The following is a 13,958-nucleotide window of genomic DNA, read 5'->3' as shown; positions in this document are numbered from 1 at the left end:
GGAGTGTGTTGAAGTCCCTAGAGTGAATCCACTGACTCAGAGACGAGAGTGCTACCACTGAGCCACAATGTTGACGCCTGTGTGCAACATAAGATGGGGTATTTTGTGCCTCAAAACTGAAAAATTACATTTTATAAAAGGGTGGATATGACTTGTTCAGATAACTGCTGCAGTGCATGTTTAGTTTTTAAGGAATGACTTTTAACATTAGCACTGAGATGCTGGAACCATATTTACTGAAGTAACAGCTTTCAAGTTTAACTAGCTTTTAGGTACAGATAGATACCAACTTTAAAAGTAATTTCTCTGGATGTATGCTTTTGATTGTCTCAGCAATGGTGAAACAGTTTCTGTTGTGTATGTACCTTTTAAGGGAATAACTGGTCTCAGACTGCAGTACCGGCAGTGACCACCCCTGTATAAAAGGCCCTAGCAGGCTTCTGTTATTTGTTTCCAGGTTGTCTCCATTCAGTAAAGACTTGGTATAATCAACTCCTGCAGTCCGTGTCTCAATTATACACGGACATAATACTGGCGACGAGTAAGAAACGAACTTACCTGCAACTCGGCAGCACCTCGGACGACGTTATTGAAGGTCGGAGCCAGAAGAAAGAAAAAAAATAATAATCCAAAGAAACTCGAGAAACGGGCATCGACCGTGGGCAACCACCCTCCAAATCATCGAATTGAAAAGTTGCAGGAGAGACTGTCGAGAGCCAGGCTTGGTTCTCCAGTCTCTGGTTTCCCAGCTAATCGGGCTGCTGGCAGGTAGTGCACTGATCCTTCCTGGGCTGCGGCGGGCTAGAGCTCGATCGGGTGGCTCTGCAACGGGGCCGGGCAGCGAGTCGGGAAGCAAAAAGAGAGAGGGTGGAGCACACAGGGCGCGGCCGGTGCTTCGAAGCCGGGCAGCGTTCGGACCTAAGGAGAGGGAGGGAAGTGTCCCAGAGGGTCCGCTCCACGACGGGAACGGTTCTTCAATTAACGGAGCAAATATTGAAGCGTGATAGAAAAATAAAAATACCGCGGAGAGCGGCGTTGGCAGCAGCGATCGGGGAGGCGCGAAGACCATAGGGCGTCGCCATTACAGGATAGTAAAATAAATATAATCGCCAGCAACAGCGTTGGCGGCAGCGGCGGGAAAGCGCGGGAGGCGCCATCTTAACTCAGCAGGGAAGAAGGAAAAGCGCGGGAGGCGCCATCTTAGATTTTCAAGATGCCAAAGACTGGCGATATCACTGCCATCGATAATGCAATAGAAGACTGGACCACGTATGTGGAACGAGTCGAGGTATATTGTGAGGCAAACGAAATAGCCGATGAGAAAAAGGCATCAGTATTGCTAAATTTAATGGGCGCAAGAACGTACGGCCTATTGCAGGACCTGATTACTCCAGCCAAACCGAAGGTGAGGAGTTTTAACGAAATTGTTGCTATCCTACAGGAACACCTAAATCCTACACTGCTGCTGATAGCAGAAAGATTTAAATTCCACAGGAGAAATCAGCATAAAAATGAGAGCAATGTTGATTACCTTACGGAACTACGCAAGCTATCAAAGCACTGCCAGTTTGGAGCAGGACTGGCAGATACCTTATGGGACAAATTTGTCTGTGGACTCCTGAGTGAAGGAACCCAGAAGAGGTTACTCTCAGAGAAAGAGCTGACGCTAGATAAGGCTTTCAGCGTGGCAGTATCATACGAAGCAGCAGCAAGGGGAGCTGCGGAAATACAACAAAAGCCACAGGAATACGGCACCCATGAAATGACACGGGGATTTGCAAAATGTTATCGCTGCGGCAGAACAAACCATGACCAGAAGGACTGCTGGTCCAAGGACAAAATATGCAGGCAATGCGGAAAGATGGGACACATTGCACGAGTTTGCAGGTCTGGGAAGAAGACCAACGACAACAAAAAGGCTACTAAGGAACCGTACAGGAAAGTACAAAAGATGACGGACAGTAGTTCTGAAGACCAGATGAGCGATAGTGAATCCGGGAACAAGAGACTAAGCTGTCTCAAACTTCACAACGTAATCGCAAAAGAGGATCACTGAACCATTTGGGTCACCCTCACGATAGCAGGGTCCCAAGTCAAAATGGAATTGGATACAGGATCAGCTCTAACCGTCATGAATCGACGAGACTACGAGCGGCTATTCTCACACATACCCTTGAGAGAGACATCCATTGTCTTGAGGACGTATACGGGGCAAAAAGTATACCCCAGAGGAAAAATAAGGGTGCCTGTCGAATACAACAACAAGAAAATACAGAAATTGTATCTCTACATTCTGCAAGATGGTGGACCACCGTTATTGGGATGTGAATGGATCAGAAAGATAAGTTTAGACTGGCACTCCATTCAGGCACTGACAGTGGCTGGTAAAAAGGATGACGACGTCACTCCTGAACGATTGTCAACAATCTTAGCTGACGCCAAAGAGGTATTTCAACAAGAACTGGGCACTCTTAAAGGCGTAACCGCCTCGATAAAAATAGAGGAGAATGCAATTCCCAAGTTTTTCAAGGCAAGATCGGTACCATATGCAATTCGCCCAGCCGTCGAGGCAGAGCTAGAGAATCTGGAGAATGCAGGCATGTTATCTAAGGTAGACTGGAGCGAGTGGGTGACACCCATCGTTCCTGTCATGAAAAAAACATTAAACAATAAGTCTGAGGAGCCAAGGAAGGTTCGCATCTGTGGGGACTTCAAGGTGACGGTGAACCCAGTCCTTCACACAGTACAATATCCTCTTCCAAGGATAGAAGATATCTTCGCCTCACTATCTGGAGGGAAGCGTTTTACAAAAATTGACCTAGCACAAGCATATTTGCAGATGGAGGTTGAAGAATCCTCTAGGAAGTATCTCATGATAAACACTCACAAAGGTCTTTACCAGTATAATCGACTGGTATTCGGAGTAGCATCAGCTCCGGCGATATGGCAAAGAGCGATGGAACAAGTCCTGCAAGGGATTCCGGGGACTCAGTGTTACTTGGACGACATCCTAGTGACAGGTGAAGATGACAGTGAACACCTTGCCAACCTAGAGCAGGTGCTCACTAGACTACGTGAACATGGGCTACGAGCCAATCGCCCCAAGTGCGAGTTTTTTAAGAAACAGATATCGTATTGTGGCCACGTGATTGATGAAGAGGGGTTGCATAAGTCCCCTGACAAAATTGAAGCGGTAGTTAAGGCTCCAGCGCCTGAAAATGTGTCGTAACTGAGATCATTCCTCGGATTGGTGAATTACTACCATAAGTTTTTGCCGAATTTGTCCACAATTCTGCATCCACTGAACGCCCTACTACGAACGGGAGTAGCATGGAAATGGAGCGATGAATGCAAGCGGGCCTTTCAGAAGAGTAAGGACCTAATCACTTCAAGAGAAGTATTGGCTCACTACAACCCACCACTACCGATCAGACTGGCGTGTGATGCGTCTCCCTACAGCATTGGGGCGGTACTGTCACATAAATTCCTTGATGGTTCAGAGAGGCCGATAGCTTTTGCGTCACACTCGTTAACTTCAGCCGAGCGTAACTACGCCCAGATTGACAGAGAGGCCCTCAGCCTGGTGTGGGGGGTGAGAAGTTCAATCACTACCTGCACGGTCAGAAATTTACTCTACTAACTGATCATCAACCTCTCGTCTCCATTTTCAACCCTCAGAAGGGCGTACCGATAATGACGGCACAACGGCTACAGAGGTGGTCCCTTTTCCTAGGGGCACACCAATATGACATCAAGTACAAAGGAACTAAACAGCATAGGAATGCTGATGGATTGTCGCGCCTACCGTTGCCGACGGTGGAAGAAGAACTGGCAGTGGATCCAGTGGAGTTATTCCACTCGACTATAGTCGAATGTCTCCCTGTGACGAATGCAAACATAGAAAAGGAAACACGAAATGACCCGACACACTCCTGGGTCTATGATTTAACGGTGAAGGGATGGCCAGCACATGGCGAACCACTGCTGCCAGCATTCTCGCCGAGAAGAGAACAGCTGTCAGTGTGCAGAGGAACCTTGATGTGTGGATCCAGAGTAGTAATTCCACCCAAATTGAAGGATAGAGTGCTCAATGAGCTTCATGAGGGTCATCTGGGAGGGGTAAAAATGAAGAACTTAGCCAGAGCGTTTGTGTGGTGGCCGGGAATCGATAGAGAAATCGAAGGGATGACCAAGAGCTGTACAGGATGCCAGAAGGTCCAAAACGCCCCACCACAAGCCCCTCTACATCCATGGGAGTGGCCCTCATCTCCATGGCAAAGGGTGCACATTGATTTTGCTGGTCCCTTTATGGACTCGATGTTTTTAATTGCGGTGGATGCACATTCAAAGTGGCCAGAGGTAATAAAAATGTCCTCAACCACCACAGAAAAAACTATCACAGTCTTACGAACCATATTCGCCAGGAATGGGCTGCCTGAACAGATTTGCTCTGACAATGGACCACAGTTTGTGTCTGACGAGTTCCGGAGGTTCTTAAAGAACAATGGTGTTAAGCATTACACATCCGCCCCACATCATCCAGCCACTAATGGATTGGCCGAGAGGTTTGTTCAAACATTCAAGAAGGCTATCAAGGCAATGTGTAATGAAGATATACCCCTACAACACAAGGTGGATAACTTCTTGTTTGCCTACCGGAATGCGACACATGCGGTTACCAACCAAACTCCAGCCATGATCTTCAAGCGAAGACTACGATGCCGCTTGGATTTGGTTAAGCCAAACGTCAGAAGAGATGTGGAGAACAGGCAGTTTCAGAATATGAATGAAAGGCCGACCAGGAGTTTTAAGATAGGCCAACCAGTTTTGGCCCGGGACTACCGCACAGAGAAATGGCAGCCAGGAACAATCTGTACATGGCAAGGACCTCTAATGTATACTGTGGACGTTGGGGAGAGCATTGTAAGATGCCATGCTGACCAGATTCTAGAGTCACTGGAAAACGTCAACTCCACACCACGATCTGATACACCTGACGATGAAACCGAAGTACCAATTGCATCTACCGCAGAATCGGTGATATTGGAAGCAGACGAATCAAACAACGACATTGATCCCGACTCAACCTTGCCAGAAGAACCTGATATCCCAAAGAGGCGTTATCCAGACAGAATCAGGAAGCCTCCTCAAAGACTGAACTTATAATTGCTTAACTTCAACCAATGTATCTAGCAACCGTAATTGTAATTGTAATTAGTTATTATTTAGTTGTTAAATGAATGTTATGTACTGTTTATCTAAAAGGGGAGGAATTGTTGTGTATGTACCTTTTAAGGGAATAACTGGTCTCAGACTGCAGTACCGGCAGTGACCACCCCTGTATAAAAGGCCCTAGCAGGCTTCTGTAGTTTCAGTTTCCAGGTTGTCTCCATTCAGTAAAGACTTGTTATAATCAACTCCTGCAGTCCATGTCTCAATTATACACGGACATAATAGTTTCTAATAGAGACCGATCCACAACAAAATTCCCATAACTTGGCTGCTCCAATTTAGACTTGTTTCCAACCCTATCTCTGTTCACAAGGCAGTCCTATGGGACCAATGGAGAAAAAAATCATGATCTTACGCATTGAAGTGAACGGGTTAGAATGTTGCCAGATCAACAATTTTCCTTTTATTGCAATATTTTGCCGCACAGTATGACCCACAACCACTTTATCAGGGCAACTAGGAATGAGGAATAAATACAGCCTTGCTAATGTCGCCCACATCCTAAGAATTTTTTTTAACAGCCAGCTATTCTCTGTACAGTGTTGCGTGATGCATAAAACCCAAACCCAAGGCAAAGACAAAATAAATTCCTTTAGGAGCAATTGACATAGTTCCATTTTAAACACCACTGCAAAGACCTAGCTACAATTTTATAGCAACAGGATATACAGACTCAACACAGAACCTTCTATTTCACCTTGATACAAATTGGCAATAATACTCAGAAAAGCTAATGGAAAATGAAAACAACTGGTGTATGTTCTTCTGAGGTTAAGCCATATTATTGGAACAGAGTAGAGGGCTTTATAGTGGATCTAACCTGGTGTGTCGGTATCTTTTTTACCTAGACACAATTAGAACACCGAACTCAGAGATTCAACCATGAAGTGCTTTATTCGAAGGGAAAGGGAAGTTCTGGAGTGTTCCGAACAAAGAGAGCTAAACTTAACCAAGAGAACACCCAACCATTTATCTGCTGTGACAGCGCCACCACAGGTGGGAGGAGAACACACAATACATAACACTAACCTGTTATTCATAACCTAGACTGACACTGTGTAGCAAAGGTATTCCATGATTCAGCACTGATATCTTTCACTTTGATGATCTGTGTGTAGTGTATGTGCCTTTTAAGAGCCCCCTGTGTACTGTAATGCCGGTAATGGCCACTCGGGCTATATAAGCCTGTATATTGTGTTGTATCAGTTAGTTCCCCTCCAGACTTTGTTCAGTAAACACCTGTGAAACCAACTCCTGTCTTCAGTGTCTCTATTAACGTACGGACACAACACTGTGTTTCTGACATTTTTGTCAGTTGTCAATTTTAACCAGCAATACATTGGCTATTTTTTTTAAGTGTTACATCACCTATATGAGAGATGGCATTGCCTAGCTGATAGTTGAACTAATCCAAACTATGATGACCACCTTGTAATGCCATGTGCAAGAAGGCAAGTCGTTACTCAATACTATTACACTAACATGTCTGTTTAATTTATCTACTTTATTTAAACTTCTTGTTTAGAGATTTTAGTGATAAACTGTATTAATGTTACAGTTAAAGAGCTGTTAATGCTGTAACAGCGCACTGCCTGTTCATGATGGTTTGTTTTGAAATAATGTATGCAATGCAGAGTTGGGGTTGCACCACCAATAGACTTCCCTCTCCTGCCACAGGGAAGGGAAATCGTGCTGTAAGCAGGTTCCAGATGAAACATTCACCAGACAATAATTCTTGAGCCCAGGGCAGCGGATTTGTTTTATTGACTGAAGCTGGCAGTAGGGAAGAGATATTCTGATCCCTCTTTTGTAATTGGAGGGGCCCACAGGAGGAATTGGACACCGGGTATAAGAAATCCTTTTCCTGGTTTTTGGAAGGAATTTGCCTTTCTCCTTAAGGAACGAGTTCTTTCAAAAGAAGAAAAAACTTGAATTTGTCTTGCCCTTTTTATGTCCTCAGGATGTTCCAAAACACTTCACAGCCAATGAGCACTTTTGAAGTGTAGTCACTGTTGTAATGTAGGGAAACACAGCTACAAATTTTTCAAAAGTAAGATCCCATTAATAGCCAATGAGATAAGTGACCAGATAATTTGTTTTTGTGGTGTAAATTGAGGGAAAAATATTGGCTAGGACACCACGAATACCTCCCTGTCCTTCGAATAGTGTAATGGGATCTTTTACGTCCACCTGAACAGGCTCAGTTTAACATCTCATCGCACCTTCAGCAGTGTAAAACTCTCTCACTGCTGCACTGTCGAGTCAGTCTAGATTACATGCTCAAGTCTCTGGAGCAGGGCTTGAACACACTACCGTCTGACTCAGAGGCAAAAGTGCTATCACTTGGGCCAAGGGTGACACATAGGTTGATGGTATGGCTTGCTGCAAGGCTGAAACCTTTGCCCCTCAGTTCTGTTGGTGATTTATTCTATTTTATGTAATCTAAACTGATTTCAGTTAGGAAAGAATCTGCCTGTGATAATAAAATTTGTTTTTTTTTTCAGTCTGCATATTTAGTGTCACTGCAAAGTGGGCCTAACTTAACTCCGGAGAGGAGTGTTGTGACAAACCGCTTGGGACACTGCTGCCCACAGTCACAAAATATAACAGCCCAGAAATTCGGGTCCCAACGCGTGAGTACGCACGGGGTACTCATGCGTAGGCCCAACGAAAGTGCCGGTTTCGTGCATGCACTGCACATGCGCAGGAAACTGGCATTTCCGTTCCCCTGAAAGAAGGGGTTCAGTGGTCGAACGCGTGCGCCGGAGAGGCAGCGCGTGCAAATTGAACTTACGTTTTTTTTGCAGGTTTCTCCGGGAGGGTAAGTCTCCAGCAGTTACACTTTTAAAAAGCAGACGCAAGGCCTGCTTTTAACAAGGTAAGTGGTGAATTAATTAAAATTAAAACATTTTTTCCACAGGTTTATTATTTTTAAATACTTTAAAGAAAGGTAAGTTTATTTTTAGCCCCATTAGAAAATGTAATTAATTTTTTCAAAAATTTAAATTATTGTTTAAAATAGTTATTTCATGTAATTTATAGTTATTTTTAAAATGTGATGGTTTTTTAAAATATTTATTTGAAGTTTTAGTGATGTTTTGGGGCTTATAGTATTTATAGGTTTGACAGCTCTTCCTGTCAAACTTATGAATGAAGCATTCCCTGCTACCATTGGCTCTCCATGGCCCACGTGATCCCAGGGGACGCATCGAACTAACTGCGCCCCTGGGATATGCAAGCACTGCGCGCCGGCAGTTGAAGGAGGCCCAGGATCGGAATCCCACAGCTCAACGGCCGGCGCGCAAGGTAAGTGCACCCGCGGGAAGCCCCCGACCCGAATTTCTGGGCCAATACTTAACTGCTGGGAGTGGAGCTCTGTTTGTGCTGTAATGACACCTGTACACAGGTCTCTTCTGGGCAGGAGAAAGCAGTTCCAGCCAGGCAGTATAAAGAGGGTCAGCTGCAGTATAAATGCAGGATAAGATATGATTGTGAGATTCCTTTCTTTCATTATTGCCCTTGTTCCTTTTGTTCATTTTTGTAAGTAATCTCATCTATTCAACTTCAGGAATATAAAATAATTATCAATCTTGCCTACCTTACTATACTAATAGCATAAGATGTTTGGATTGCATTCCAGTGGTTTTCCCATATCATTTGCACCATTTTTGTGCTGTTGCATACAGAATTGAATAACAAATGTTATAACATTGTCAACAGGCATTGCTTTCAACTATAATATAATTCCACTGTACAAGCTAAAATTGATTGCTTTTTAGTATTTATATTCATTGGCAACCTATGCAGCATCCCCTCCCCAACACATTAGTTTTCCAATCAGCCATAAAGGGCTCTTGATCATATTCACCGTTGATTCGATTGCTTAAGAATAGGAAGGCATTCGACATACATAACTTCACCCAGGATTTTCAAAGAATAGAAGGAAGCCAAACACATGCCAGATATTTGAGCTTAGGGAGACCCACAAGGATCCAGCTTTGGCCCATTCTCTTCTGCATCTACATATTGCCTCTTGGTGACATCATCTGAAGACACAGGGTCAACTTATACATGGGCCCTGATAACACCCAATTCTACCTCTCCACCACCTCCCTCAACTTATGCTACATTTGTGCTGTTGGACTGCTTGTCTGACATCCAGTCTTGAATGAGCCACAATTTCCTCCAGTTACAACAACAACTTGTATCTATATAGTGCCTTTAACGTAGTAAAACGTCCCAATGCGCTTCACAGGAGATTTATCAAACAAAATTTGACTCCGAGCCATGTAAGGAGATATGGCAGATGACCAAAAGCTTGGTTAAACATTAAGAAGACCAAAGCCATCATCTGTGGACCAGCCACATACTGAATATCTTTGCCATCAATTTTATCCCCCTCCCCAGGCACTGTCTCAGGTTGAACAAGACTTGACATCCTATTCGACCATGAGCTGAGCTTCTGACCTCAGTTCCTCTCCATCACAAAGGTCACCTACTTCCACCTCCATAACATTGCCCACCTCTGCCTAAGCCCAAGCCCATCTGCTGCTGAAACTCGCAGCCATGCCTTTTCCATTCTTGACTATTCCAATGCTCTCCTTGCTAGCCTTCCACTCTTCATGCTCTATAAACTTAAGCTTATCCAAAAATCTGCTGCTTGCACCTATCGCACACCAAGTCCTGCTCACCCTTTACTCCTGTCCACACTGTCCCTGAATGTCTCCAATTTAAGTTCTCATAGTCATGTTTAATTCTTTTCATGGCCTTGACCATCTCTATATCTGTAGCTTGCTCCAGATCTACAACCCCACCCACCAGAACTCTCTGTTTGCGTGGGTTTCCTCCGGGTGCTCCGGTTTCCTCCCACAGTCCAAAGATGTGCGGGTTAGGTTGATTGGCTATGATAAAAAATTGACCCTTAGTGTTAGGGGGGATTAAATACGTGGGGTTACGGGGATAGGGTGGGATATGTGTTGGTGTAGGGGTTACGGGGATCGGGTGGGATATGTGTCGGTGCAGGCTCGATGGGCCGAAATGGCCTCTATCTGCACTGTGAGGATTCTGTGATTCTGTGACTCTTGCCTCTTGTGCCTTCCCTCTCCCTTCACCCCACAAATGGCGACCATGCCTTCAGTAGTCTAGGCCCCATGCTCTGGAATTCCCTTCATAAACCATTCCACCTCTTCACCTTCCTGTCCTCCTGTAAGACCCTGCATAAAACCCATCTCTTTGATCAAGCTTTTGGTCGCCCCTCCTAATATCTCCTCCTTTGGTTCGGCGTCTGTTTTTTGTCTGACTACGCTCTTTGAAGCAGCTTGGGACATTTTTCTACATTAAAGGTGCTATATAAATGCAAGTTGTTGTAGATTATAGAGGCTGAAACTGCTCTCTCTACCTACAGCATGTGTGTTAACTCTAATAATGTGTAGTAATATGGTGAAATCGCATTAATGGAGTGCAATCTTCACCATCTTCCAAAAGTTCCTCCTGGGGCAGCACCAGTTTAACATGTGTTAGCACACAAACCCAGCTTCCATTTTTTTTTGTTTATTATGGCTTGTTAAAAACTAGCTATAGGTGAACTTGCAAATTTGCACGTTTGCCTTCCACATTGCATTGCACCTGTTGGCATTGAGGCAGGGTAAGAGTCATTAGAGGTACAGTGTAGAGAAGAGCAAGAGTTACTGTAAAGAGCAACTTCATTATTTTAGTTGCAACAGCATTGGTACATCCACAAGCCTCGATTTGCTGAATGTGTTGGAGAATAAGGGCAAGAATGACAAGCAGAAAGGGCCAGGTAAGTCTGAGGACATAGGAGAAGGACTATCATCATCCACTCTGACCTCAGGTAAAATGTCTACCGTCCACTCCATTTAGAAGGCAAATGGTATGTTGGCCTTCATAGCGAGAGGATTTGAGTACAGGAGCAAGGATGTCTTGCTGCAGTTGTACAGAGCCTTGGTGCGACCACACCTTGAGTATTGTGTGCAGTTTTGGTCGCCTTATCTGAGGAAGGATGTTCTTGCCATGGAGGGAGTGCAGCGAAGATTCACCAGACTGATATCTGGGATGGCAGGAATGACGTATGAGGAGAGATTGGATCGATTAGGCTTATATTCGCTAGAGTTTAGAAGAATGAGAGGGGATCTCATTGAAACTTATAAAATTCTAACAGGACTAGACAGACTAGATGCAGGAAGGATGTTCCCGATGACGGGGGAGTCCAGAACCAGGGGTCAAAGTCTAAGGATAAAGGGTAAGCCATTTAGGACTGAGATGAGGAGGAATTTCTTCACCCAGAGAGTGGTGAACCTGTGGAATTCTCTACCACACAAGGCAGTTGAGGCGAATTCATTAAATATATTCAAGAAGGAGTTAGATATATTTCTTAAGGCTAAAGGGATCAAGGGATATGGGGAGAAAGCAGGGACAGGGTACTGAATTTGGATGATCAGCCATGATCTCATTAAATGGCGGAACAGGCTCGAGGGGCCAAATGGCCTACTCCTGCTCCTATCTTCTATATTTCTATGTCTGTTACAGAGCTACTTCAACCTCACTTAGAAGCAATGTGTAAGAAGGCTACATCTTTCCAAGAAAGTCATAGATGAATTATGCAATTGCCTCTAATCATACCTGCAACCGAGGAGCAACGTTGATACCGCACTACAAATAGCTGTAAAATTGAGGCCGGCACTCAAATTCTTTCAGCTTGATTTGATCAGTCAGTGTGTGGTTCACCACTGAATTACTTACAGCACAGGATGTACAGTTTCAACGTATCGGTGAATACATTGAATTTAGCACAAGCATGGAATAGCAGTAAGAGAGACTGAGAGGGTTTTGTTTTTCCAAAAGATATGACTTGCCAGGGTACAAGGTGCTGTTATGTTTTGGGGTTTTTTAGACCAGAGGTTTAATTTTCCGACTTCGCGCTACCAGTAGGAAGCCTCGCCCGACTGAAATGCATATGGCAAATGCAGGTGCGCGCTGCAAAGATTTTCCAACCATTCATTTAAATAGTTGGAAAATCATGTAGGACATATTCCCATATTTCCACTATGCACTCCCGGTGGGAGAGGTTCCTCACTGCATGCACGAAGCCAGAAAATTGCCCATTAGATATTTTCCCAGGTTCAGTGTCACAGACCACACCTGTAAGTGAATCTTTGCTTTCTACAAACTCTAGAGAGTGCCTTTATTTTCACAATGTAGCAACCCCAGGGGTTGAATAGATAACTGTTGTCGCTGTATTTTGGATATATCACATGTCACCATGTGGTTTCCTTGACTTTGGACGGCGGAAGAATAAGCATTCTGCCACTGGGCCTTCGGCTATAAGCGCCTAAGCAGATTTATTGAACAAATGAATGAATGGCAGCAAGGACAAACAATAGATTTACAATAATTGTAGACTTGCCTATTCCTCTTGAGAATATAGAAAATAACACAGCTGCTTTTTCTGCATTCTCAGTGTCAAACTGAACCTGAAACAACGTCCCTGACTAATGGTTCTTCACTGCTGCCCTATCACGAGTCTCTTGTCTGCCCTATCTAAGAAGGATTCAGAGAGACTGCTGATTTGAAGCAAGACAACCCTAGATATGTACTTTCAAAAAGTTGATCAGAACAAAGAAAATTGAAAATGTATCTCTGCAACTCAAGGACAGCTTCCAATCAAACATATCCTATAAAAAGATCCTTGCTGGAGTATGAGTCTCTGGGTGAAAAGTGTCCTCCAGTACCTCACCCAAGACAAAATCATTCACACGTAAGTTTTAGTTGTCTTCATTAGCAGAATATTCAATCACAGGGGACATTATAGTCCCCTGGGAAATAAAATGCTCTGGGACCTCCTGAGGTCGTAAAAGGCATTGTATATAAAATGAAAGTTATATTTACTGATATTTATATTGATGTTCCCCGATACCTGGCACCTCTTGGCTTGAACAGTTGCATCAACATCTGGAGCAAATGACTATTGCGGCTATCTTCAGTACTGAGTTCAGGTGTGTGTCACAAAGTTGAGAACGCAGTTTAGACATTGATGTTCATGGTGGAGGATACTTGTTCACACACATACCTGGTCCCAAGGATGGAAAGAATTCTTGATGGAAAGGGCCTCAGGTTGAGATAATTTGGTATTGACAAAAGTTGGTAATAACAATATTGGAAAACTTGTCCTTCAACAGAATGTCACACTACAGTTCAATAACTTCCATGTTTAGCTCCTCTGGTACATCATGCACATTGAAAAAACATGTTGTGCTGAAAATTGCAAAATCTGCCTCATGGATGCTGAAGTCAGAGAATCGTTCTTGAAATTCCTTTCTCAGCCCAGCAATTTTGCCCATGTGGCACCTTCATATTGAGTCTCAGCCGTGTCACATAGTGATTTCAAGGCAGGGATATGGCAAGTTACTTGGGGAAAGTTGCTTCTCCCACAGCTAAAGCTTCATCTCAAAGGCCCAATTGGCATTGTATTCTGTCACCAATTGGTTGTGCCCCTCCATTCGTCTATTCAACAAGTTCAGGTGCTCTGTAATATGCACCATGAAAGCAAGGTCTTGAAGCCATTCATTATCCTGTGGGACAGTAATATTTTTCCCTTTCAGTTCCAAGTACAGTTAGATCTCGCCATACAATTCAAAAATGCTTTGACACAGCTCCGTGACGGAGCCACCGGACTGCAGTGTGATATTGCATTCCATGGGGAATGCCAC

Source organism: Somniosus microcephalus, chromosome 18, assembly GCF_052327205.1.
Source record: "Somniosus microcephalus isolate GS21.2 chromosome 18, FLI_Smic_1.0, whole genome shotgun sequence".
Taxonomy (NCBI): domain Eukaryota; kingdom Metazoa; phylum Chordata; class Chondrichthyes; order Squaliformes; family Somniosidae; genus Somniosus; species Somniosus microcephalus.
This window is presented reverse-complemented; position numbering follows the sequence as displayed.